General features: G+C 33.1%; 1 protein-coding gene across 1 annotated transcript in view; it reads left to right on the plus strand.

Moving 5' to 3' along the window:
• SLCO6A1 (solute carrier organic anion transporter family member 6A1) overlaps nucleotides 1–25,311 on the plus strand; it is a gene marked incomplete at both ends in the record, with an annotated part of 102,377 nt that overhangs the window by 14,909 nt on the left and 62,157 nt on the right. The gene's annotated exons all lie outside the window — the stretch shown is intronic.

Raw genomic sequence — 25,311 nt, forward strand, 5'->3', positions numbered from 1 at the left:
TGTGTGGAATCGATATGCCAATTTGAAGATTATTGCCATTTTAACAATATTAAATCTTTCCACTTGTTTAAGTCTTGTGGTGTTAACCTTGGGATCTTGGGCTACATTTGCAAATTGCTTGTCCTTTTCTCTGTTACATTTCTGCTTCACTGTTCTCTTCCATTTTCCTGTCAACTCCTTCTTGGTTCCTAGAACTCTTCCTTTTCTTATTTTCAGGATATAGTATTTTCTTTGCTACTTTGACGCTTCTCCGTCTCAGAGCCATGTAAAGATCACCTCTTTTCCATCATCTCGTCTCCCCCATCGTTGGTTTTATTCTCAATGTCTTACCTGTTCTTTTTCTTTTCTTTTTAAATTTTTATGTACCTTTTTTATTTTAAAATAGACTTTTATATTTTATGGGGTCTTTTTTGTTATACACAACAGTAGAATCCACTTTGACCTAAGTATAAAAGCATAGAATATATCTTGTTCTAATTCAGACACCCAGTACCTCTTCATTTTCTGTTTTATTCATTCCCCTTTGACCTCTCCTATTTCCTCCATAATTGTGCATAATTTGAAGTTAATTTTCTTTTTTAATTTCTGTCTTCTTAAGAAGGTAACTTAGATCATTTATTTTGTAGCTCTCTTATCTTCTATTATTGGCTCTTATAGTATTCTATGTCAGTGCTGTTCTAGTTGCATTCTAAGCTTGTTAACATATCATGTTTTAGTATTCACTTGGTCATTCATTTCATTTATTCATACACTAAAATCACATAAAATATTGTTCCTATTATTAGTTTGAACCAATAGTTCTCTATTTAGTAGATTAAAGTATACAAAATAAAATAATTTAAAAATTTATTCTTCTCTAACATTCTTCCATTCTTGATATAAATCTGAGTTTGAGATCTTGAGTTTCATTACATTTGAAGACATTCTTTTGAAATGTGATTGTGTGTGTGTGTGTATGTCTGTGTGTTTAAGAATGTTAATACCAAGTACCCTAAATGGAAAGCAACAATGAAGAAAAAAAAAAGAATATTCAAGAACTGTGCAACAATTACAGAGAGTATAACATATAAAGTCCAGTTATGTATGTGGATTGCCCAGTTATGTATGCTGGGATTTGAACCCAGGGCCTCATGTAAGCCAGGCAAGCACTTTACCACTGAGCTACAATCTCAACTCCATACTTTTCTTAATATGTGTTTTGAGAATATCTTTATTTCTTTTTTGCTTTGAATGATATGTTGATGAAGGAAAGGATTCTACGTTACTGGATTTTTATTTCAATTCTTTAAGTATTTTATCCAACTCTTTCTCTCTTGAAGGATTTGTGAGAAATCTGGTGAGATTCTTATGCTTGATCCTTCATAGGTATGGTATTCTTTTTTTCTTCAGCTTCGTTCTTTCCTGTCTCTTGGTCTTTGATGTACTACAAGTTGATTTGAATGTGCCAAGGAGTAGATTTTATGATATTTATCCTTCTTTATCTTTGAGCTTCCCAAATCTGTGGTTTGGTATTTTGTTACTAATTTGGGAAAAATCTTCAGCCATCGTTACTACAAATATTTATTTTCTTCCTTTTTCTCTTTCTCATTCTGATAATTGGATTTTATGTTATACTTTCTGTAATTGTTGCACGGTTCCTGAATATTCTCTTTTTTCTTTTCATTGTTGCTTTCCATTTAGGGTACTTGATATTAACATTCTCCAACTTGCTCATTGATTATTTTCTTGGTTGGATACAGTCAACTAATAAGTCCATCAAAGTTTTTGATTTCTAGAATTTTATTTTGATTCTTTTTTGTAGAGTTTCCATCTCTCTGCTTATACCACCCATCCGTTCTTGCAACTTGCCTATTCTTCCATTAGAGGTCTTAGCATACTAAGCAAAGTTATTTTAGATTCTTAATGTAATAATTCCAAAGTCTCTGCTCTGTTTGAATCTAATGGTTGTTTTGTTCCTTAAGAGTGTTTTCTGTCTTACAAACTCTATGAAGAATAATGCAGGCACTCTAACTGCTGTGTGTATCATTATTGTATAGTGTATTTCACCATGATTTGTTGATTTTATTGTTGGATAATGCTTTTTATTTTCTAATAAAATTTTTGGCACAATGACTTCCAAAATGGTTGGTATTATAAGAAGTTGACAAAGTCATGTACATTTTTGACATTTACCATTCATCAGAGAGCCATGTTGATATTACCAACCACAAGAGAACCAAATGACATAAATTCACTGAATAATTTTTCAAAATGTTAAATATTGCCATCAGGAACTTCAAGTAGAAAATTGGTTTATTTCAATAAGTATTTGGTTTTTGTAATTAAAGAAAACTTTGAAAGGTACTTCTGTTGAAAATAAGTGCATGACTTTATTGCAAATGCTATTATGGGTTTTTAAAACTTTTTTACTTTAAAGATAAAATTATTCATTGCTGTGGCAATAATAGTACTACAGATTTTGTTTCACAATATCATGGTAAAGATAATGTTTTTCCCGAACTAAGGAAGTTATGAAGTATAAATGTGATTTCGGTATGAAAAAAAAATTATTCATAACTGTGTCACAAGCTGTAATATTTTACATCAAAACTTAAAATATTTATTCACATTTAAATTTATCTTGTTAGTATATGTTACCTGTCTTTTCCTCCTGGATAAGATAGTTTTATAAATGTTGAACCTTTAAATAACTATTTCACAAATCAGCTTCAGAGTCTTATACTGATTTTTAACTGTTTTAAAAATAAGTTCTCTAATTTTTGGTTCCAGTTTTGTTTAAAACCAGCTGGAAATAAGTATGTAAAGACTTAATGAAGAACCTTACATCTTAAATATTAGAAACTTTTGTTCAACTGTAGTTATTGAAAACAACACTTAAAATGGGATTATTTTAAAATTCATCCCTCCAAAACCAAGAAAGGAACGAAATAATTTAAACTATAAATGCTTGAGTAGCATCTGGCACTTATTTTAGAAATCCCTTAATTGTGCTTTGAAAATATTTCTATCTTGAGGAAGAACTCATTGTCTAGATACCATACTCACCATTCCCTATGAGTTGGAATATTTTGGTAAGTAAGATGCTGAATAAGTGATACATGTCTCCGAATGGACAGAATTGTCCTGTTTGAATGTCAACAACAACAACAACCAAAAATCCATTAGGGCTGGTGTAGGAGTGCACACCTGTAATCCCAGCATCTTGGGAGGATAAAGTGGGAGGATTGCAGGTTCAAAGCCAGCCTCAGCAATTTAGTGAGGCTGTAAACCTCACTGTAGACTCTACCACAAAATTTTTAAAATAAAAAGTAAAAAGAGCTGGGGATATGTCTCAGTGGTTAAGTGCCCTTTGGTTCCATTCCTGCTACTAAAAAAAGTTTTAAAAAGAAAGAAAAATCCTTTGGAGAGAAGACTCAATAGTGAGGTAGATAAACCTCTGTGACTATTAGCCAGCCTCTTCCCCAGCCATTCTACTTCTGTTCAGTAGACTCTTGGCTGGAGTAACATTTGCATCAATAATGGATGATATACAAGAGCTGAATGCATGGCTTTAACTTTTTCAGAATTGAGTTGGGTATTCCACTGCCAAATGCCTGCCTGATGGCAAATATTATTTGCCTCTCAGAGCAGGAAAAATCAGCATAATCTAGGAAATAACCTCATTCCTTGTTGAAACAAACCAGACACCTGGAGGCAAGTTGGTTATATATTTATGCTTTAGTTGTATGTGTCCTCCTTATTTGGATGTGGGCTTTTTTTTTGACACCAGGGTTCTACAAGCACTACCATAATTTGACTTAATGAATGTCTTATCTATCTTCTGATAATATTTACTATCATATTGCTTCTAACTGAGAAATTAATTTTACAGAAAAGAGGAAGAGCAGGTGGTTCATGCTTATGGAATTCACTGACCTTTCAACTTATCTCAGTAACCAGAAACTCTTGACCCGATCATTATAATAGCCTAATTGAAGACTCACGAGACACCCCAGCTGGTAGACAAAATCAACAAATTTGAGATGCTGTCTCATAGGATGAGGAGAATACTTTGAGATAGGAATCTATTCATGTTATTTGGGATCAAGGGGTAGAAAAGGGAGTGAGTAGTGGGAGAAAAAAGTTATTAATACAATTATGGTCTCAGAACTATTTGGTGGAATAAAAATTGTAGCAGTGACACAATTTCACTTTCTTGTTTGTTTTCACATATACATACAAACATGTCCTATATACGTTTTTATGTATGTGTATATATATTTGCATATGTATATATTCCAATTCTTTATTTTGCTCCTTCTCATTTTATTTTTTTTGTTTATACTTTTCATAAAGTAGACAGCCTTATACATTTGTGTGTAAGTTACAGATGTGCTTGAATTAGAAGGCAAATTAAGAGTGCCCCTCTAGAGATGGACACAGTTACTTGTAGGACTTATTTCTAGACTTGGCCATTATCCTCCCCATCAACAGTAAGAGTTGAAGAAAATTCCTCTTCAGGGTGCAGCAAAGTTTTTATCCTGCTTCCTGATGGTATTGGTCTGTTAAACTACTCGCAGCTACAAGTCTCTCTGGAGGTTTCTTTGAAAGTGTAATTCCTCACAAATTTAGTTAGGCCTCTGATATGTTTGCTTTATTATTGGAAGTTACCATTGCCATTTTGTTCTTAGACTAAAGGAAATCTTCTCAGAGTTGTGACTGAACTAGAAGAGTTTAATTGCCCTGAGATAGAAATGGTGACTGATTCTGAGATGGATATGGTGACTGATTGGATTGTGTGTCTCTTTTGGGAAGGAGTGAGAGCATCTTTTTATGAATGAAAATTGAAACATATTAGGCAAAAACACGATGATATTCTTACTTATTGGGTATGAAAGTTTAAATATGGATTGAAGGGTGAAAATGAGTAGTCTCAAGGGCAAGCTCTGTCAAATTTTTGCCCATGGGGCCAAAAACTCCCTTATGAACTCATTTCTGTTTGCAAGTGGACTGACAGGCTGTGAATGACATTCCCAGAGAAAACTGTCTTATTAGCTGGCTTTTACCTAGATGTGAGGGACTGTGGCAATAGCTATATAAAGGGGGAAATATAGGAAGCATCTAGAATTTTCTCTATTTCTCTTGGAGGTGTTAGCAACAGGAGCAATGCTGGTTGAAAGTTCCTGGATTTAAACTTGGGCATGAATGTGATTCCATCAGTAGCAATGGAGTACTGTTCAGCAGCTCTGTGCTCATGAGGTCTGGCTCTGGTATCTGCAAGGGCAGCAAAAGCAGGAGGTGACTGAGCTGGTTCTTATAGCATTAGGAAGAGTGTGGGCTCCTGGTTTCCTTCAAAACAAGGTAGTGAGCGCTATTCCCACAAGAGCAGCAGCAGTCATAGCAGAAGTTTGTGCTCCAGCAACCTTGCAGGGATATCATGAGTTTTGGTAGTGACCACATTCCCTTTCACTCCAACAAATGTACTACTTTTTGAACCAATCCCTGCCTTTATCAATTTATTTTTGGCTCAGAAACTTAGTGTGATTTTTTTTCTATTAGTATACTGAATGATAGAAATACATGTAGTATAGAACAATTTCAATACCCTCTGTTATTTACATTGAATATATACATTGCAACAAAATGTTAAAAATACTCTGAAATGGTAAACTTCAAATACAGAAAGCTGGTTATGGAGAGGAGAGACATAGATGAGTTTGATAGTATGTTAGGTTGCAATTATTCTGATAGCATTATCTTTTCAATTCTAGGTGGCAGCTAAGTATTCATTATGGTACTTATTAATTTTTAATAATTGAAATGTAACACATTAAAATAAAGATCAGTACTAACTGAATAATACTACAAAAAGTAATCTTCAAGAAATCACTCATAGATTTAAAAAGTAACTTCAAAATGCAGCAAATATTTCTTAGTGGTTAACACCTATTATTGTCATAGAAAAATGATCACTGATTATGTGTTTATAGGTTTTAAACATTCAGGAGAATGTAAAATAAAGGTAAATCAATGTAAGTTGGGGTTTGCTTTGAAATGTTTATAATGTGGTCTGTTTTGTCTCTTAAGATACATTTCATTGTCTTCCTTTTTCTTTTTACATTCTAGGTATTGTGTTTGGTCTTATAGACCTAAGCTCTAGCAATTTCCAAAAGGACTATAGCGTGAGAAACTTACAGAAATTAGCCTTGACACTCAGTTATGACGTTTCCTCTTGCATGGTAGCAATATTTGTAGCATACTATGGAGCCAGAGGAAGCAGAACAAGATGGGTTGCACTATCCTCCTTTTTAATAGGAGTTGGATCACTTTTACTTGCTTATCCATACTTGAGTGTTCAAAATCTTCAGTTAGCAGAAGAATTTGCAGGTAATATTTTCAAATATATGGTTGTGCCTCAAATCAATATTCATTAAAATCATTGGCTCAAGGGACTTGAAATAGTCTATATGTGTCTGTTTACATATCCATACATCCATATTGATTTATATAACCAAGTTTATTCACTAGTTACTTGAAGCTCCCTAGTGAACATATATGTCATGATCATATACCTCTTAAATTAGGAAATTGACCTAGGAAGGAGAAGAAAGAGTATTTTGAATAATTACTTTGTGAGATTATTTCTCATTTGTTAATTTTCATATACATATTACGACTGTCTTGAGAATTTTGGTAATTCCTTTCTTCTTCCACAATACACTTTAATTAATCACTTCATTCTCACCTCAGCAGACATGCACACATGCAAATGTACATACAAGCTCAAATACAAACAAGCCCACACACAAAAGAAAAACTAAACCTTCTATAGCTACTCTCACCATTTCAAAATCGGAGCTGCTCTATGACTAGTACTTGAATCTAGAAACATGGTGTAAAGCAGTAAAGCAGAACAATTTTTCTTCCTTTGGTATCTTGTTTATATCATCTGGATTGAATATATTTCAGTTTTCGGTTGTGATTAGATGCATACAATTTACCTAACAATACTTATTTAGCGTATTTACTGGGTGACTCTGCCCTGTATCACAGAAATAGAAATAAACTGAATAAAGAAGAAATTAATTTATTTGTAGAAGTGCTCTTTTCAAACATCTGCCTAAACAGTTATTCTACTTATTGTATTTGAAAGTTTATTTATTAAATAACAACTTTTAACTCTAAGTTCAAATTCAGCTTATATACACACACAGTGAGTTCTATATTCTTTTGTTTTATCCCTTTCCCATATCCTGCTCTTCTTCTCTGACTATCTTGCCTACTCTGTCCTCTGTGTACTCTTGAGTTAGTTGCTTTGCTTTTCTTCCCTTTTGAGTGGTCTAACCTTCTTTGATGCTGTGCATTTACCAGCACTTCCTATTCCCTTGCTCTGCTTACCATGCCCATCACAGATTTCCCTACAGATGACATGCCATTCCCCAAGCCCTGTGCCTATACCAGCATGCAGATATTGTATTTCACTCATCCCTAAAATGGCAGAACTGAGTTTTCTCCACGAATTCATGGAAACACTTATAGCACATTCTAATCTTTAGTTTCTAGAGCTTTGTATTAGAGGGACCATCCACACATGCCCTGGTGTCAGTACACTGTCACTGTTGTGAGAACATTTGCAGCATGTATTATCCAGCTCTCTGACATTACATACCCACTCTTCCAACTTACTTATATGTTGAAGGCAAAATTCTGTCCTTTCTTTGGGACCCCCAGGGTTGTGCCACCTACTTTCTTTGTCAGATTCTCATTGTAATCTCCCTTCATTTGTAGCTTATTTTTTGTTCTTCAACATGAAATATTAGAGTATTTTATATACATTTGAATCATTATCCTAAGCTCTTTTATCTCATTCTTCTGTTTTTGTCCCTAACTGGAAAGCATTTTTAATCAACCATATAAATTTCCTTTATCTATAACTTAGACTGCCACCCATGAATTCTACAATGAATTCATTAATGTCAACTTCAGTTGTTAATTTTGCTCTCAAATGGATCTGTTCACCTGAAAACAATTTTTTTTTTTTTTTTAGTCCACTCTGTTCACAAGCAGTTTAGACTTTCTTCACTTAACTCTTATGTTCTGTGTTGGATGGAAAGTACATTTTCATAAAGGAAAATTGCCTTAATTTCTTATCAGAGGGTTTTTAATTCCACACGTATTCGTTTGTTGATATTCTTTACTTCTTTCTTCCTGTAGAATAAAGGTATAACTTCTGCTAAACAGTCTGCTTCTTTGCCTCTTTGGAGACTCTTCCACTAGTGGTCTCCTTCTCCACTTCTCTGCAAAGTCTCCTTATGAATTGTTCCCACTCATTAGCACTTAAATTTGTTCAAGTTCTTCCTAGTCTTAAACAATATCAACAATAATAGACATAACTGGTAGTCCTCTTTTTTTTTTTTTTATCATTTTTCACCACCTCCTGCTTTTCATAGATGGAGAAATTGCCCTTGCTTCCTGATTTAATCTCCTCTTCTTTCTTCAGTGCACTTTAACACGACGTCCACCCTAAATGCTACAGCAGAATTATTTTTATCAATTCATCAACATAATTCACGCTATTTAACATAATGAAAACTTTTATTTATTATGACTTGAACTTTCATCAGCATGTCATAATATTGATTTCTCCTTCCTATTTGAAATTCTGTCTTTTGCTTGCTTTTTACTTAGCCATACAGTTTATAGTCCTAAACAGTTTTGTTGTTGTTGTTGGTGGTTTTATTTTTTTCCTTCCTTCCTTCCTTCCTTCCTTCCTTCCTTCCTTCCTTCCTTCCTTCCTTCCTTCCTTCCTTCCTTCCTTCTTTCCTTCCTTCCTTCCTTCCTTCCTTCCTTCCTTCCTTCCTTCCTTCCTTCCTTCCTTCCTTCCTTCCTTCCTCCCTTCCCTCCTTCCTTCCTTCCTTCCTTTCTTTTTTTAGTATGAAGAATGTCATTAAAAGATTAGCTTCTTTCTATTAGTCAACTGGAAGCTCAGGAGTATGAACCCTCAGAGAAGGGAAATGAGCAAGTTGGATTTTCTAGCAGGCAGGGGACAGATTTTAGGATTATCAGGAACCTGAAGGACCTGCTTGAATTTATTTATCATGAATTCAATACACGATTTCAATGGATGTGTGTTTTTCTCCAATTATAACCAGTTTTAACAATGAAAATATAGAGTAGGGAAAAAAGCTAATTTGACCATGATTGCAGTTTTACTAAGGAATTGCATGATGTGAAAGACAGCAAAGGAGTACAGAGGTTGAGTTGATAATGATAGGAGGAAGGTGACACTGGGCTAGTGTAAAGGAATAGTGTCAAGAGATTACCAGTCCTGCTGAGTTTTAAGGATTATAAGAATTAGGTTGCTAAAATAAGTGAGCTTGGAAGATAGGGATGATTAGACCATAGATACTTGAAATTATGAAAGGTTTTTACTTAGATTTGACTTTTAAAATAAGCATCCTAAGGCAGGCAGGGTTCAGTAAATGACAGAATTTCAAGGAACTCAAAAATCAGGGTGTTGCAAATATCACAAACTGATACTGATGTTACTGCAAGTTAATATGTCTGTATAAAATAAACCATAACCATTTTAATCAAAATCTTAGAGACTTTTGCATTTTTTATGGAGTCAAATATCATTCCATGGAAACTAAGCCAAAAGAAAATGTGATGTTATACCATGTTGCAACCTGTACTTTACTAGGTTTTTTCACAATATTTTAAAAGTATTTTTTAAATTTCAACCGAAATGACCATAATAATCTAGTATAGTAACAATTGCCTAATTTGATCAATGTAAAATAACAAATGCAATTACACAAAAATTTATTTAGCATTCTTTCATAACCTTGTGAATAAAAAAATGCATAAGAAATACCCTGTGACCTAAAGGATTTTTAAACCTCATGGACAAATGACCTTATAATTACTAACTCTAGCAGCAAGAAATTTTGATCATATTTTATCTTGTCCTTATGATTCTGTGTTCTAGAAGTTAGTGACTCTAAAATGGGGCATTATTTTATCAGAGTGACAGATTTAATATAAAGATCACTGAAGAAATGAATACAGAACTAAACTCAGAAAGTAAGCTTTAATCATTCAGATAATCCAGGACATTAGAAGTACTTTTATCTTGGAACAGGATGCAAAATTAGGAAAATGAGTGTAATACATGTTATATGTGTGTATAAATGTGTATATTTATGAAAACACATGCCTAGGCACATGTAATTGTGTGATACAAACAATCACGCATGAACATTTGTATTTTGGTATACAATATGTGCATCTCTTTTGGCATTCCCACAAATTTTCTTTTACAATGGGATTTTTCTGAGAATATGATAAATCATAAGACTCCATTCAATAGAAATGAAATATTAACTAAAAGATAAAAGCATAATGGTGTCAACAGCTTGCAGAAGAAAAATGTTTGATAAAGAATATTTCATATTTTTTGTATATTTAACTTTTGAATTTTATTAACATGATATAATTATCTTTTTCAAAAGATATTTGCAATCCAAAGAAGGCTCTCGATGTTTGCTCCAGATCTGGATCATTCCAAGCAAAATATATATATTTCTCCATCCTAGGGCAGATTGTGCAGGGAATAGCAGGAATGCCTCTTTATATACTTGGAATAACATTCCTTGATGATAGTGTTCCTTTGCACTCTTCTGGAATCTATTTAGGTAGGTTCCCCTGATTCTAATATCATTGATCCATTTAATTTCTGTATTTTTATGTATATATTTTAAGTGATAAACAAATACTATTGGCCCTATCATAAAATTATATATGTTAACTTGTATGCTTATTTTCAAAAACACACTGAAAGGTGGGGATATAGCTTAGTGGTAGAGCACTTGCCTAGCATGCTTGAAGCCCTGGATTTGATCCTTAGCACCACAAAAAAACAAATGAAAACAAAAAATTCCACACTGGACCACTTAATTCTGAAGAGTGTCTTGAGATGTGAAATTCTAGATAAGTCATCTAAATGTCACTGAAAATATAGAGAAAAATAGAAAACTATGTACATACTTTTAAAATAGCAAAAACCATTATATATCTGTCTATTATCTACCTTTATTCTCAGTTCAAGCTATACAGGCTGAAATTCATTTCTCTAAGAAAAAAATCTAAAAAAATTGGATTAAATTGCCTGAATAATTGTTACTTTTAAACTTTGGGGATGCAGATGAGAAGTCACTGTCTTGTGTTCATAAGAGGAATAGGACATTCTTAGATGCCTCTAGTACCAGATTCATTGAGGTGCAGAAAATAATCATTGTACTAAGTTCTTTTAATTAAATCACTTTAAGCCTCTGATATTTTTAAGGTAATTGAAAAACATAATCATTTCCATTCTAGGAGACAACTGATAAGCCATTTAATTGAATATAGTGTAGTGTCCCCTATTTATAGTGTTCCATGCTATTATGTCTTATGACAAGTAACCTTAGCTACTTCACAGAATTTATCCATTTTTGTATGGCAATTGATTCTGATCCTGCTTAAATCATCTATTTGTACATACTTAGATCATATATTTGAACAGGGTTATCTGAATATCATTTTTAAGGAAAGATTCAAAATTGTTTTTACATACTTTGTGAAGTTGACTTAGCAGAAAGTAGTATTTTGTACTGAAATAATAATTTTCCACCAGAGGCAAAAAAATGTGTCTAAATTGCTAAAATATGCTAACAAACTAAAATAGAAGACATTCATATTTATATCTACTTTCACTAAGAATATTTGCAATAATTTATTAATGTTAAGAGTAGCAGCATATCTTTTTGTTTTATTTTTAATTATATTGAATACCAACTAAAACACATCCTTTATAATTTTGCAGCAAGCTTACCATATTTCTACCTCCTTCTACTCTGGCAGCTAAGGTGAAGGATACAAAGGTGATAGTGTAAAGTATCATCTTGCTACAGAACTTTATTAAAGGAAATATGATATACTAAATTTATGTTCATATTAAATATAAATGTTTGTGTTACATTAAACATATTAGGTAAGATATAATAAAATAATTGTTACCTGAGTGTCTCTAATACTTGATCAAATAGTATGCATAATGGTCACTTTTATATGACAACTTGTCTAGGTTATGACACCTAGTTGTTTGGTCAAACACTAGTTTAAATGTCTCTGTGATGATATTGGTTTAGATGTGATGGATAGACTTTGAATAAAACACATAGCTTCCATGATGTGGATAGGCTTAATCCAATCAATTTAAGATAATGACAGTAAATACTGAGTTTTCCTGAAAAAGATGATGATATTCTACCTCAAGTCTGCAATGTCAACTTCTCACTTGAATTTCCAGTGATAGCCTGCTCTACAGATTTGTTACTTGTTCAGTCCTATAATTGTATGAGCCTATTCTTTAAAATCTCTTTCTCTTTTTCTCTCTTCATCTCTCTCTCTTCTGCCTTCCCATACATACGTTTCTCCTATTAGTCTGTTTCTCTGAGCTAATACAGAATGCTATAAAAAAAAGCCTACAGAAATAATCCATTTAGGTCATTCTTATTATCTTATGACAAAGCTGGCTTATAAAGTTGCTTCATATTCAGTATTCATTTTCTAGGTCTTGGGGATGCTTCATCAACATTGGGATATGGTTTAGGTTATATAATGGGAGCACCACTACTTAAGGCCCCTAAGAATCACAGTTTTCATGAAAGGTAAGCCATTTTCTTGCCATGTACTTTTAGATTACATTGCATAAAATGTTCTTTGAATAGATAACATAGCTTATAATAAAACATATATATATATATATATATATAATTTGTAACAAACATTTTGTGGAAAAAGTTTAAGCAAAAGTGACTGATATGCACATATATCTAAAAATAAGTACATTTTAAACACACATTTATATATTTTACTGCTTGAGATATAATTAAAACTATTACTACGAAAACCTTACAACTGATTTCTCATTTTTTTGGTGGTAAAAAACACACAACATCTTAACCATTTTTAAGTGTACAGTACAGTAGTGTTAACTATATGCACACTGTTTACAACAGTATCTAGAACTTTCTCATCTTGCACAACTAAATCTATACCCATTTGAAAACTCTCTTTCCCCCTACCCCAGTCCCTGGTAACCATCATTCTACTTCCTCTTTCTACGAGTTTGGCTGGTTTAGATATTTCATATAACTGGAATCATGAAGGATTTATTCTGTGACTGGCTTGCTTCCCTTAGAAAAACAGCCTAAATTTTTGTCCATGTTATAGCATGTGACAGTATTTCCTTCTTTTTGAAAACTTAATAAAATTCTGTGGTATATCACTACTAAATCATTTGGTACTTTTAATTTTTTGAGGAACTTTCACACTGTTTTTTGATACTGACTGGACCATTTTATAATTGCAACAAACTATAAGCAGGGTTACAATTTCCCACATCCTCTTTAACACTTGTTAACTTCTGTGTTATTATTTTGTTGTTTCCATAGTTGCCATACTATTGGGTATGAGGTAATATGCCATTATGACTTTGATTTGCATTTCCCTGATGATTAGTGATGTTGACCACCTTTTCATTTGATCATTTGTGTATCTTCTTTTGAGATATGTCTATTCCAGTCCTTTGCCCAAGGAGTTCTTTATGTATTCTGGATGTTACTGCTTTGAAGATATGGTTAGCAAATATTTTTTTCCCATTTTTAGATTACTTTTCTACTCTGATTAATGTTTCCTTCTACATGGAAGTTTTTAATTTGGATGTAGTACACTATTATTACTTTGTTGCCTGTGGAAGAAATAATTGTCAAATCCAATGCCTTGAGACATTCACTGTGTGCTTTATTAGAGGATTTATATACTAAAATTTCATTCCATAAATGTAGACATCTTTCCAGTATTTAGAACTTCAATTTCTCATGTCAATGTTTTGTAATTTTTCAGATGGAAGTCTTTCATTTCTTGTATAAAATAACAAGGTGTTTTTGTGTTATTTTGTCTTTTGCAACTTTACTAAATTTGTTTACTGAGCAGTTTATGTGTACATGTGTGTAATACTTAGGTTTTTCTACATAGACGATCATGTCATCTGTGAATGAAGATAATTTTACATCTTCCTTTCCAACTTGAATGCCTTTAATTTCTTTTTCTTGCCTGATATCTCTGACTCAGACCCTCAGAAGAAATGATTTCTGTTTTTCACTGAGTATGATGTTAACTGTGGACTTTTCTTATATGGTTATTATTTTTTTGAGGTAATTTCTTCTGTTCTTCATTTAATTTTGTCAAAATTTTTCTTTAGCAACTGAACTAGATCTGTTTTTTTCTCTGTTTTGTTAATGTGATGTATTACACTGATTTATTTTTATATGTTGATCCATCCTTGCATTACAGTAAATCAATCTCAAATAATTATGTTGTATAATCTTTTTAATATGTTATTGAATTTGGTTTACTAGTACATTGATGATGGTCTTTCCACCAATATTCATCAGGAATATTTTTCTACAGTTCTTTTTGTAGTATCTTTATCTGATTTTTTGTAAGAGTAATAAAAATATGAATTTGGAAGTGTTCCCTATTAAATTTTTTGGAAGTGTTATAGATGGATTGTTCTTAATTCATGTTTAAATATTTGATAGAATTCTCTAATGATGTCATCTTGTTCTGGAACTTTCTTTGGAAGATTTTTGATTACCAACTCTTCTGTTTAATAGTTATAGGTGTTTTCAAATATTTTATTTCTACATGATTCAATATTGGTAGATTTTATGTTTCTAGAAGTTGGTCTAATTTTTCTGTGCTACCAATTTTTTTTGTCAGAATAATTATTCACAAGTCTTTTATTATCTCCTTTATATCTATGGAATCCATTGTAACATCTCTGTTTCAATTCCAATTTTTGTTATTTGAGTGTTTTTCTAAATTTTCTATCTAAAGTTTTGCCAATTTTGTTGATTTTTTTTCCAAAAATCAATTATTTACTTTGCTGATTCTCTGTTTTTTAAATTTTTTTGCATTTACTTCTCTAATTTTTATTTTGCTCATTCTGCTACATAAATATATATATGTATGTATTATTAAGTTTTTGTTTTAATTATTTATTGGACATAGGCACTGTGATTTTATTATTCGTGGCTACAGTGAAAGCTGCACTGGATGAAAACCAAAGGCCATTATGTACAATGCAGAGCAAACAAATACTCTAGAACTGCCCCAACGTCAGGCAGAAACCTATGAAACCTGTGCCCTGGTAGAGTAGACTCATGTTCAACCTGTATCAGGTTATTAGCCTTAGAGTAAGCCTGGGCATGCCCCTCCAGAAGACTGAGCAGGTCCCTACTGCAGTGATATTTATATATGATCCAGCTGAGAATCGGTCTTGGTGCCACAAGGACTGTCTTCACCAACACCACTCCCACTTGAGCAACATATAGTGCTCAAGATTGTGTCGAATGAGACTCCATTTTGGGAAATTAGGGCATTTAAAACAGGACTTTGACTTGGAATTCAGTGTCAGGCTACTGAAACCAAACACTATCAAGATCCTAACAGCTATATGCCCAACTCAGTGCCTGTGGACAGAGTCTCTGGAACAGCTCTATGCCAGGTATAGACATACATTAGTTTATTGGATTTAATTACAGTCAGCATTTACCTGTGGCTGGTGGCAACAGTCTGGGGCCATGAGTCCTCCACAGCAGTTGGCAGATCACGGTTGTGTGGTCCTTGGCCCTGCCCTATTGCCATGGGGGTCTTGGCAGGCTATGGACTCAAGGTAGAATCCAGTTTTGCAATATTGATGGCCATTGGACTGACCACTACATTCCTCCCTAAACCCAGGCAGTACAACACAGAATAATTGACAGAAGAAAAGGAGATGGGTACCCACTCATGAAATAGGAACCTGAGGCTGTTCTCCACTGTGACTGGAAAGGGCTGGAGTGATGGGTTACCATTTTTAGATATTCCCAAAATTAATGGGAAACAATGCATCAACTTAAAATTTAGGACAATCCTGGGTTGAGTTGCTCTAAAACAGCTACATCACAATAACAATGGACACTTGGAAAACTTGAATTTAGGGAACCATCTAGTGATCAAATAGGAGAAGTGACTATTGACTCAAATTTTGGAATGATAGATACAAACACAGCCATATTAATAAGGTTGGAATAAATATATAATTCTTCAATGCATAGATGATTTCACACACAAAGAAGCATCAAAAAGTTCTAGGGAAATATGACCTAACCTACAGGTCAAAATAAGGCACAGAATCTGGCCGTATATCTACCAATATGGACAAATGCTCAGGAGGAGAATTTAAATACTGTGAGAGAAACTTAACAGAAAAATTGAAACAAACAAAATGAATCCTTGAGCTGAAAACTAAATTAATTGAAATTAAAAACATAGAAGGCATCAAGAGCAATATAGGGTCAAGCAGAAGAATTAGTGAGCTTTAATGTAGGTTGTTTGAATAGACAGTAGGAGTGGAAGACAAAGAATGATGAGAAAAGGAAGCTTATGAAAAGTTTGGAACATGATTAAAAGAGCAAATACTAGGTTTATTGGAATTCAGTCAAAACTTGAGAATGTCAAAAGTGTAGAAAATTTATTCAAAGATAGGACAAATACTACTCAAACCTAGAGAAGAATGTAATTATTCAAGTATGGTGGGGTCAAAAATCATGTCAAATTTCATTAAACCGAGTCTACACAAAATATATTACAATCAAGCACTCAAAGGTTTGAGTTCAAAGAAAATATTCCCAAGGCAGCAAGAGAAAATAAATAACAGACAAGAGCGTCCCAGTTTATCTGATACTATAATTCTCAGTAGAAAACTTGTAGGACAGGAGAGAGTGGAATAAAGTTTTACAATACAAAAAGAAAAAAAAAATCCTTCAAATAATTAAGAAACTATCCTCTAGATACCCAGCAAAGCTATCCTTTAGAAATGAAAATGAGATCAAAAAACATTCCCAAAATCTGAGACAATATATCACCATCAGATCTATCTTTTAAGACATGCTAAAAAAAGTTTCTCAAACTAAAAGAAAAAGATATTAATGAGTAAGAAAAAAATGGGAAGATATAAAACTTAGGTAAGAGTAATTATATGGACAAATTCATGATGCTATATTTTTGTAAACATGGCACATAAAACATTTATACCCTTAGTACTAAGACTAAAATGGAAAACACTTAACAATAATAACTACATTAAAGATGTAAAATGGGACGTCAAAAATTTAGAATGTGAAAGGAATGGAGCTAAAATGTTTAGATATTTATTTGTATAATTTCTCTCTTTTTTGTTTCCTTTCTTAACTTTACAATCATGGTAAGTTGCTATCATTTAAAAATAGCTTGCTATAATGAATATATGTTTAAGGTAAGCTTCATGATAAAAATAAAGCACAAATCTGTAATACACAAAAAATTATAAGCAAGCAAACTAAACACCCAACTAGAGTTTAATTCTCTTAAAAAGAAGGAAGATGGAGAAGAAAGGACGTGTAATAAAATTAGAAATCAAGTTGCAAAGTCATTTTAGTAAGACCTTATCTACCAATTATTATCCTAATGTAAATGGATTCAACTTAACAATTGAAAGACAGAAAATGACAGATTAGATAAAACAAACAAAGAAGGAGAAGGAGAAGAAGAAAGAAAAAAGACTCAAGTATGTGTTGCTTACAAGAAACACTCTCTGAGAACACACATACAGACTAAAAGTAAAGACACGGAACAAAACATTACATGCAAATGGAAAACAAAAGAAAGCAGGAGCAGTGGTACTTACTTCAGATAAAATAGTTTTTACATACAAAACAATAAAAAGAGAAGATCATTTTATAATGACAAGAGGGATCAATTCAACAAAAGGAAATAACAACACTAAATCCATTTGCCTCCAGTATCAGTGAATCCAAATATATAAAGCAAATATCAATAGGCATAAAGGGAGAGACTCAAATAGAATAGTAGTAGTGTATTCATAACACCTCACTTTCAGCAATGCACAGGCCAACCAGACAGATCATCAACAAAGAAAAAGTTGAGTTAAATTGCACTCAAGACCAAATGGACCCAACAGACATCTCTGGAACATTTCATCCAATGACTTCAGAATACAGACTCTTCTCAACAGCACTTGGCCCATTCTCCACTATAAATCATGTAATAGATCACCAAGCAAGTTTCAAAAAATTTTAAAAAATTGAAATCATATGAAGTATTTTTTCTGACTACTGTACAATAAGACTAGAAACAAATAATAAGAAAAAAACTGGAAATTATAAAATAAAAGGAAATATCTTATTCTAGAACAACCAATAGGTCAGAAGAATCAAGAAACAAAAATTTTAAAAATTGTTGAAACAAATGTAAATAGTAACCCAACATAGCAAAACCAGTATACCCAAATCAATATACCTAGTTCAGTGTAGCCAAATCAATAAATGTAATATACATCAATAAAATAAAGGACAAAAGACATCATCTCTCAGGTGCGGAAAAAACATTTGATAAAATTCAATATTGCTTCGTGTTAAAAATTCTCAACAATTTAGCTATAAAAATGTACTTAAACATAATAAAGTTTGTTCATAACAGATTAACAACTGACATGATACCAAATATGGAAAAACTAAAATAATTCTAAGATATAGAACAATACAGGGATGCCATTTCACCACTCTTATTTCATGTTATACTGCAAGTTCTAGTCAGAAAAATAATGTAAGAGAATAAAGAAAGGGTGTAAAAACTGAAGAAGTCAAATCACTATTGTCCACAGATGATATGATCATATATATAGAACTGCCCCAAAGACTTCTCCAAAAAGCTATTATTATAACTAAGGAACAAATTCAGCAAAGTTGCAGAGTACATAATCAAAACACAATGTTGCTATATGTCAATAGCAAATTATCTGAACTAGAAATCAAGAAAGCAATGCCATAGACAATAGCTACAGAAATACCTAGGAATCAACTTAACCAAAGAAGTGAAAGATCTCTACAACTAAAATTATGAAACATGATTTCAACAGAGACCCCCTTGATTAGGAAATGCCAGTAATGTGGGACATTGTCCTAGGAAAGCTGGAGGACAACCCAACAGAAAGGCCACTTGAGCTGCAATCAACAAGGCAGAGGGGTGGAGCTACACAAGCCCTTTGGACAGAACATCACAATGTCATGTGCTCCAGATGCTGGACACATAACTACAGGACTTGTTTACCCAGCTGTTTCAGCCTTGCTTTGGTCCCATCCCTCTTTTTTTTTTTTTTTTTTTTTTTTTTATTGTAAACAAATGGGATGCATGTTGTTTCTCTGTTTGTACATTGGCGTAAAGGCATACCATTTGTGTAATCATAAATTTACATAGGGTAATGGTGTTTGATTCATTCTGTATTTTTTCCCTTCCCCCAGTTCTTTATAGATTCTGGAGATTAGTGCTCTATCTGAAGTATGATTGGTAAAGATTTTCTCCCACTCTGTAGGCTCTTTCTTTGCATTGCTGGTAGTTTCCTTTGCTGAGAGAAAGCTTTTTAGTTTGAATCTCTCCCAGTTATTGATTCTTGCTTTTATTTCTTGTGCTATGGGAGTCCTGTTAAGGATGTCTGATCCTAAGCCAACAAGTTGAAGGTTTGGACCTACTTTTTCTTCTATAAGATGCAGGGTCTCTGGTCTGATTCCGAGGTCCTTAACCCATTTTGAGTTTAGTTTCGTGCATGGTGAGAGATTTGGGTTTAGTTTCATTCTGTTGCATATGAATTTCCAATTCTCCCAGCACCATTTGCTATCTTTTTTCCATTGCGTATTTTTGCTCCCTTTGTCTAGAATGAGAAAATTGTATTTATTTGGGTTCGTGTCTGTGTCCTCTATTCTGTACCATTGATCTACCTGTCTATTTTGGTGCCAATACCATGCCGTTTTTGTTACTATTGCTTTGTAGTAGAGTTGAAGATCTGGTATTGCGGTACCCCCTGCTTCACTCTTTCTGCTAAGGATTGCTTTAGCTATTTTGGGTTTCTTATTCTTCCAGATGAATTTCATAATTGCTTGCTCTATTTCTGTAAGGTACATCATTGGGCTTTTAATTGGAATTGCATTGAATCTGTATAGCACTTTTGGTAGTATGGCCATTTTGACAATATTAATTCTTCCTATCCAAGAACATGGGAGATCTTTCCATCTTCTAAGGTGTTCTTTAATTTCTTTCTTTAGTGTTGTGTAGTTCTCATTGTAGAGGTCTTTCACCTCTTTTGTGAGATTGTTTCCCAAGTATTTTATTTTTTTTGAGGGTATTGTGAATGGGATAGTTTTCCTAATTATTCTTTCCAAAGATTCATCACTTATGTATAAAAATGCATTAGATTTATGTGCATTGATCTTATATCCTGCTACTTTACTGAATTCACTTATGAGTTCTAAAAGTTTTCTGGTGGAATTGACTGGTTCCTCTGACCATATGTTGATAATCATATCATCAGCAAATAGGGATAGTTTGAGTTCTTCTTTTCCTATTTGTATCCCATTAATTTCTTTGGTCTGTCTAATTGCTCTGGCTAGAGTTTCAAGGACGATATTGAATAGAAGTGGTGAAAGAGGGCATCCCTGCCTTGTTCCATTTTTTAGGGGGAATGCTTTCAGTTTTTCACCATTTAGAATGATATTAGCCATGGGCTTAGCATAGATGGCCTTTACAATGTTAAGGAATTCCATCCCTCTTTCTATGCCCCTATTTTTGTGAATAAAAATGTATATTCTGTACTTTTATATATTGGATACTTGTAAATCGCTTTTGAATTTTACAGGAACTCAGAATGCAAGCTTGCCCTGAGTCTCACAGGTGACTTCGGAGTTGAACTTTTGGGCAATGAGATTATGAGGACTCTTGGAAATTGATAAAATGTGTTTTGCATTGTGAGATGGTCATGAACTTTTGGGGACCAGGTGCAGAAGGTTATGGTTTAGATGTGAGGTGTCCCCCAAAATCTCCTGTGTGTGACAATGCAAGAAGGTTTAGAGGAGAAATGATAGGTTTATGAGATCCTTAACCCAATCAATGAGTTAATCCTCTGATGGGATTAATTGAATGGAGACTGAAGGCAGGTAGGGCATAGCTAGAGGAGGTGGGTCATTGAGGCGTGCCTTTGGGGGTATATATTTTGTATCTGGTGAATGTGGTCTCTCTCTGCTCTCTGGTCATCGTGTGAAGTGCTTCCCTCCACCACATTCTTCTGCCATGACGCCCTGCCTCACCTGAGCCCCAGGGAATGGAACCTGCTATCTATGGATTGAGACCTCTGAAACCATGAACCCTCAAATAAACTTTCTCCTCTAAAATTGTTCTGGTTGGGTCTTTTAGTCACAGCAGTGAAAAAAATTCTGACTAAAACAGAATGTAAATTTGAGATAGCTATTATGGAAACCTACTTGGAGGTTTCTCAAAAAATAAAAATAGAATTACTATGTGATTCTGCAATCCCATAAGTGAGTATGTATCCAAAAGAAATTAAATCAGTATGACATTTGCACTCACATCTTTATTGCAGTGCTAATTCACAATAGCCAATAAATGGAAACAACACAAATACCCATCAACTATTGAATGAATAAAGAAAATGTGGAACACATAGAGTGCAATACTATTCAGCCTTCACAGGGAATGAAATCCTGTCATTTTACAACCACATGAATGAAACTGGAAATCATGTTAATTAAAATAAAGCTAATCCAGAAAGATATATACCATAGGATCTCACTTATGTGGAATATAAAAAACTTAATCTCATATAACTTATGTGTATAATTTTGGTTACCAGAAGCTGGGAAGCATAGGGGAAAGGAAGGGATGGCAAAGGCTTGAACAATAGGTACTAAGTTTAGTAGGACCTAGATATTCTGGTGACTGTAGATAATGAAAATGTACTGGATATATCAAAAAGCTAGAAGAAATGATTTTGAATGTTTTCACCTTAAAGAAATGATAAATATTTGAGGTGATAAGTATGTTTACATTACACAAGGTGTACATGCATCAGAATATCACTTGGGAGGGTGGGGGGAAGGGAAAAAATAACAGAATGAATCAAACAACATTACCCTATGTAAATTTATGATTACACAAATGGTATGCCTTTACGCCATGTACAAACAGAGAAACAGCATGTATCCCATTTGTTTACAATAAAAAAAAAAAAGAATATCACTTGGGATGCCATCAATATGTGTTATTTTTATGTTTTTGTATGTCAGTTAAACACAAATACGAATTTAGAAAAGGTTTCTTTAACCAAGGATTTTTTCCCCCAAGAAAATAGTAAGAATATATTTCTTAGGCAAAAATATAGATGGTGATGAATGTGTTCTGTGTGCTGCATAGTATCATTCTCTACTTTCCTCCACCCTTTACCCTGTACCTCAGGAGGCTACATTTCCTCTTCCATGGTCTTTATGGTAATAACTATTTAGACAGTTTATGTAACTTATATTCTCTTTTTCTCTTCAGATCTGGAGATCTGAAGGTGATATGGGTTCTCTGCTATTGCTAGACCCAGAATCCCACTTCTTCATGTTCATATTTCTTTAAACTCTTCTCACATTATTTAAAGTTTATTAAATTATATTCCTGAATTACTAATGCATGATTATGTATATTAGCCACCACTCTTTTACAAGTTTTAATTTAATACTTATTTCCCTTCTTGGTTTTATATTTGCTCATTGTTTATATAGATTTATAAAAGTTCTTCATAGCCAGGTATGGTGACTCACATCTGTAATCTCAGCAACTCAGTAGAGTAAGGCAGGAGGATAACAAGTTTGAGGCCAGCCTGGATAACTTAGTAAGAACCTGTCTCAAAATAAAAAATAAAAAGGGCTGGGGATGTAGCTTGGTGATAAAGTGTTCCTGAATTCCATCCCCAGTTCCAATTAATTAATTTATTAATTAAAAAAGTTCTTCATGTGGTGTAGATATTGTTTGCTAGATATAAGTCGAAAACTTTTTCCCAATTTTTCTTTAAGCTTGGTATATAGAGTCTTTTATTATGTAAATGTTAAAAGTTCTTATGTAGTCAAACACATCTATTTGTCCTTTCATAAAATTTCAGTATTTTGTCTTGCTTAAAAAGTTCTTATCATCTACAGAATTATTAAATAGTTGATTATATTTTCTCCAGTACTTTTGTAATTATGCTTAAATTTCACACTCAGTTGCAATATATTTATGTATATGGTATGATACATAGTCCAAGCTTCTATTTTTCTGTCAAAGGGCTAATTGTACTGATATTCATAAATCATTCTGTTTCTTAACTGATACTAAAAATTATCTTTATCAGAAATTAAACTTCATTGTATGTACAGGTTTCCTTCCTATCTTTCCAGTCTGTAAACCCAATATAGTTTTCAATTTTTCATGTCAAACTACAGGTTTTTATCATTTTAAAAGTTTTATTTTATGATTTAGTATTTGAAATACTCCCACTTATTGTTTCTCATCAAATATCAGGGACTTTGTTTGCAAAATTATCTTCCAGGTAAACATCATAATCTCAGACTACAACTGAAACATTTTTATTCGAATTGAATTTATGTGTCAAGTTAGGAGTAATTATCTTCCCATGCAATAAAATGGCCCATTATGCTATTATGCCTGCTCTTGTTTTATGCTGTTCAGTAAAGTTTTATTATATTTTTATTGAGCTTATCCCATTAAGCCTATTTCTAAGCATTTTGTATACTTTGTCAGTTTATGTATAGAATCATTATATTATTTCATTTTCCAAACAGTTCTAGTAGTAGGAAAACCTCTTGATTTCTAAATTTATCTGATAAACGTGTCATATCACAGTTTTTGCTTATAGTTTGTATTTTTTTTAGGTGAAGACCCTGATTCGTTTAGGTATACAATTAAAACAAGTAATAATCATATAATATGTACTATACTGTATATAGTACATATATACAGTATATAGTACTGTAAAGGAGTACATACCTGGGTTTAACAGTGGAAAAAAAGATTATGAATATTATAAGCAGCAAGGGAACATACAGCTCCAGTGGTAATCAGGAGTTAAAATTCCCTGGATGTAGCATATTCAAATAGAGATGAAAAGAGGATAACAGAAGTTAAGATTGAATAACCCCATGTTATTGCTTGCTGGAATTTGTATTCAGGAATATTGTTAGCAATGGACAAGAGTGGCAACATTTTCCATATTTTATGGAAGGCAAGTTCTATGAACTAGTACTGATCAGGTTTTGGTTGGCAATAGTCACCTGTGAGACACCAGCTCCTCCGAAACTGAGGTTCCTGTAGACATGGGAATTTTCCAAAAATGACTGGTTGGACACTGTCTAGAATGTGTGTGGAGCTGAAAACATGGGTGGTTGTTTATCAATCAACTTCCCCTGATCTCCCTAAATGATAAAAATTCTCCTGAAAATCATGGCTTTAGCCTTAACCTCAAAATTACTATGAGAAAGAAGAGAAAGTCAACAAATCCTACACAGGTTCTTTCTTATTCCCATCCTTCCCTGTCCACTGCAAGATCTGTGAGAAACAAAGGCACAGCAAGAAAAACTGCAGGGAAGGCAAAAGACAGACTAACAGGTATCCAAAGAGGATTTGTCCAAATCACTGGAAAGATAAAATTACACCAAATGTAAGAGTTCAGAGAAGGGACTGCTAAGAATTAAATTGTCTTCTAAATGCATAGCTTCTGGTGGAAAAAAACAATTACATAGGGACAAATAAGAAATTTTCTCTTCCTAATTGATGTAGAACAATGGGAAAAAAATTAGGATCCTGGAAGACAAAAAGAAACATTTAAATGAGAGACTACCAAGTACTCCCTGCCAATAAAAACCAACAAACAATAGTGACAAATTACAAATTAATTAATTACAAATTAACAGAAAAATTTCTCTCTTTCTGTTTTATCATGGTTTTATTTTTAATAAAAAGCCCAAAACTGAAAATTTTCATTTTTCTTTATTAAAGCTCTGAGGACGATGATGGTCATTGGAAATGGCAGTTTGTTTGGTCGATTGATTTTTTTGTTGCCGGTCTTCTTGCATGGTCTACATTAATACCATTGTTATGCTTTCCACACGATATACCAGGTGACTATAAAAATATAATTTATTAATTAAAGTTTAGTACTTACCCCTACCTCCCATGAGTTCAGAGCATGGCTAAACTACATCTCCTTGTGAACATGGTGGTGTTTTCTCCATAGAGATACAGTGACTTGTGCGTCTTTTTTTGAACAAATGAAGCAACCCTGCCTCCAAATAT

This window comes from Sciurus vulgaris (genome assembly GCF_902686455.1).
Source record: "Sciurus vulgaris genome assembly, chromosome: 6".
NCBI lineage: Eukaryota > Metazoa > Chordata > Mammalia > Rodentia > Sciuridae > Sciurus > Sciurus vulgaris.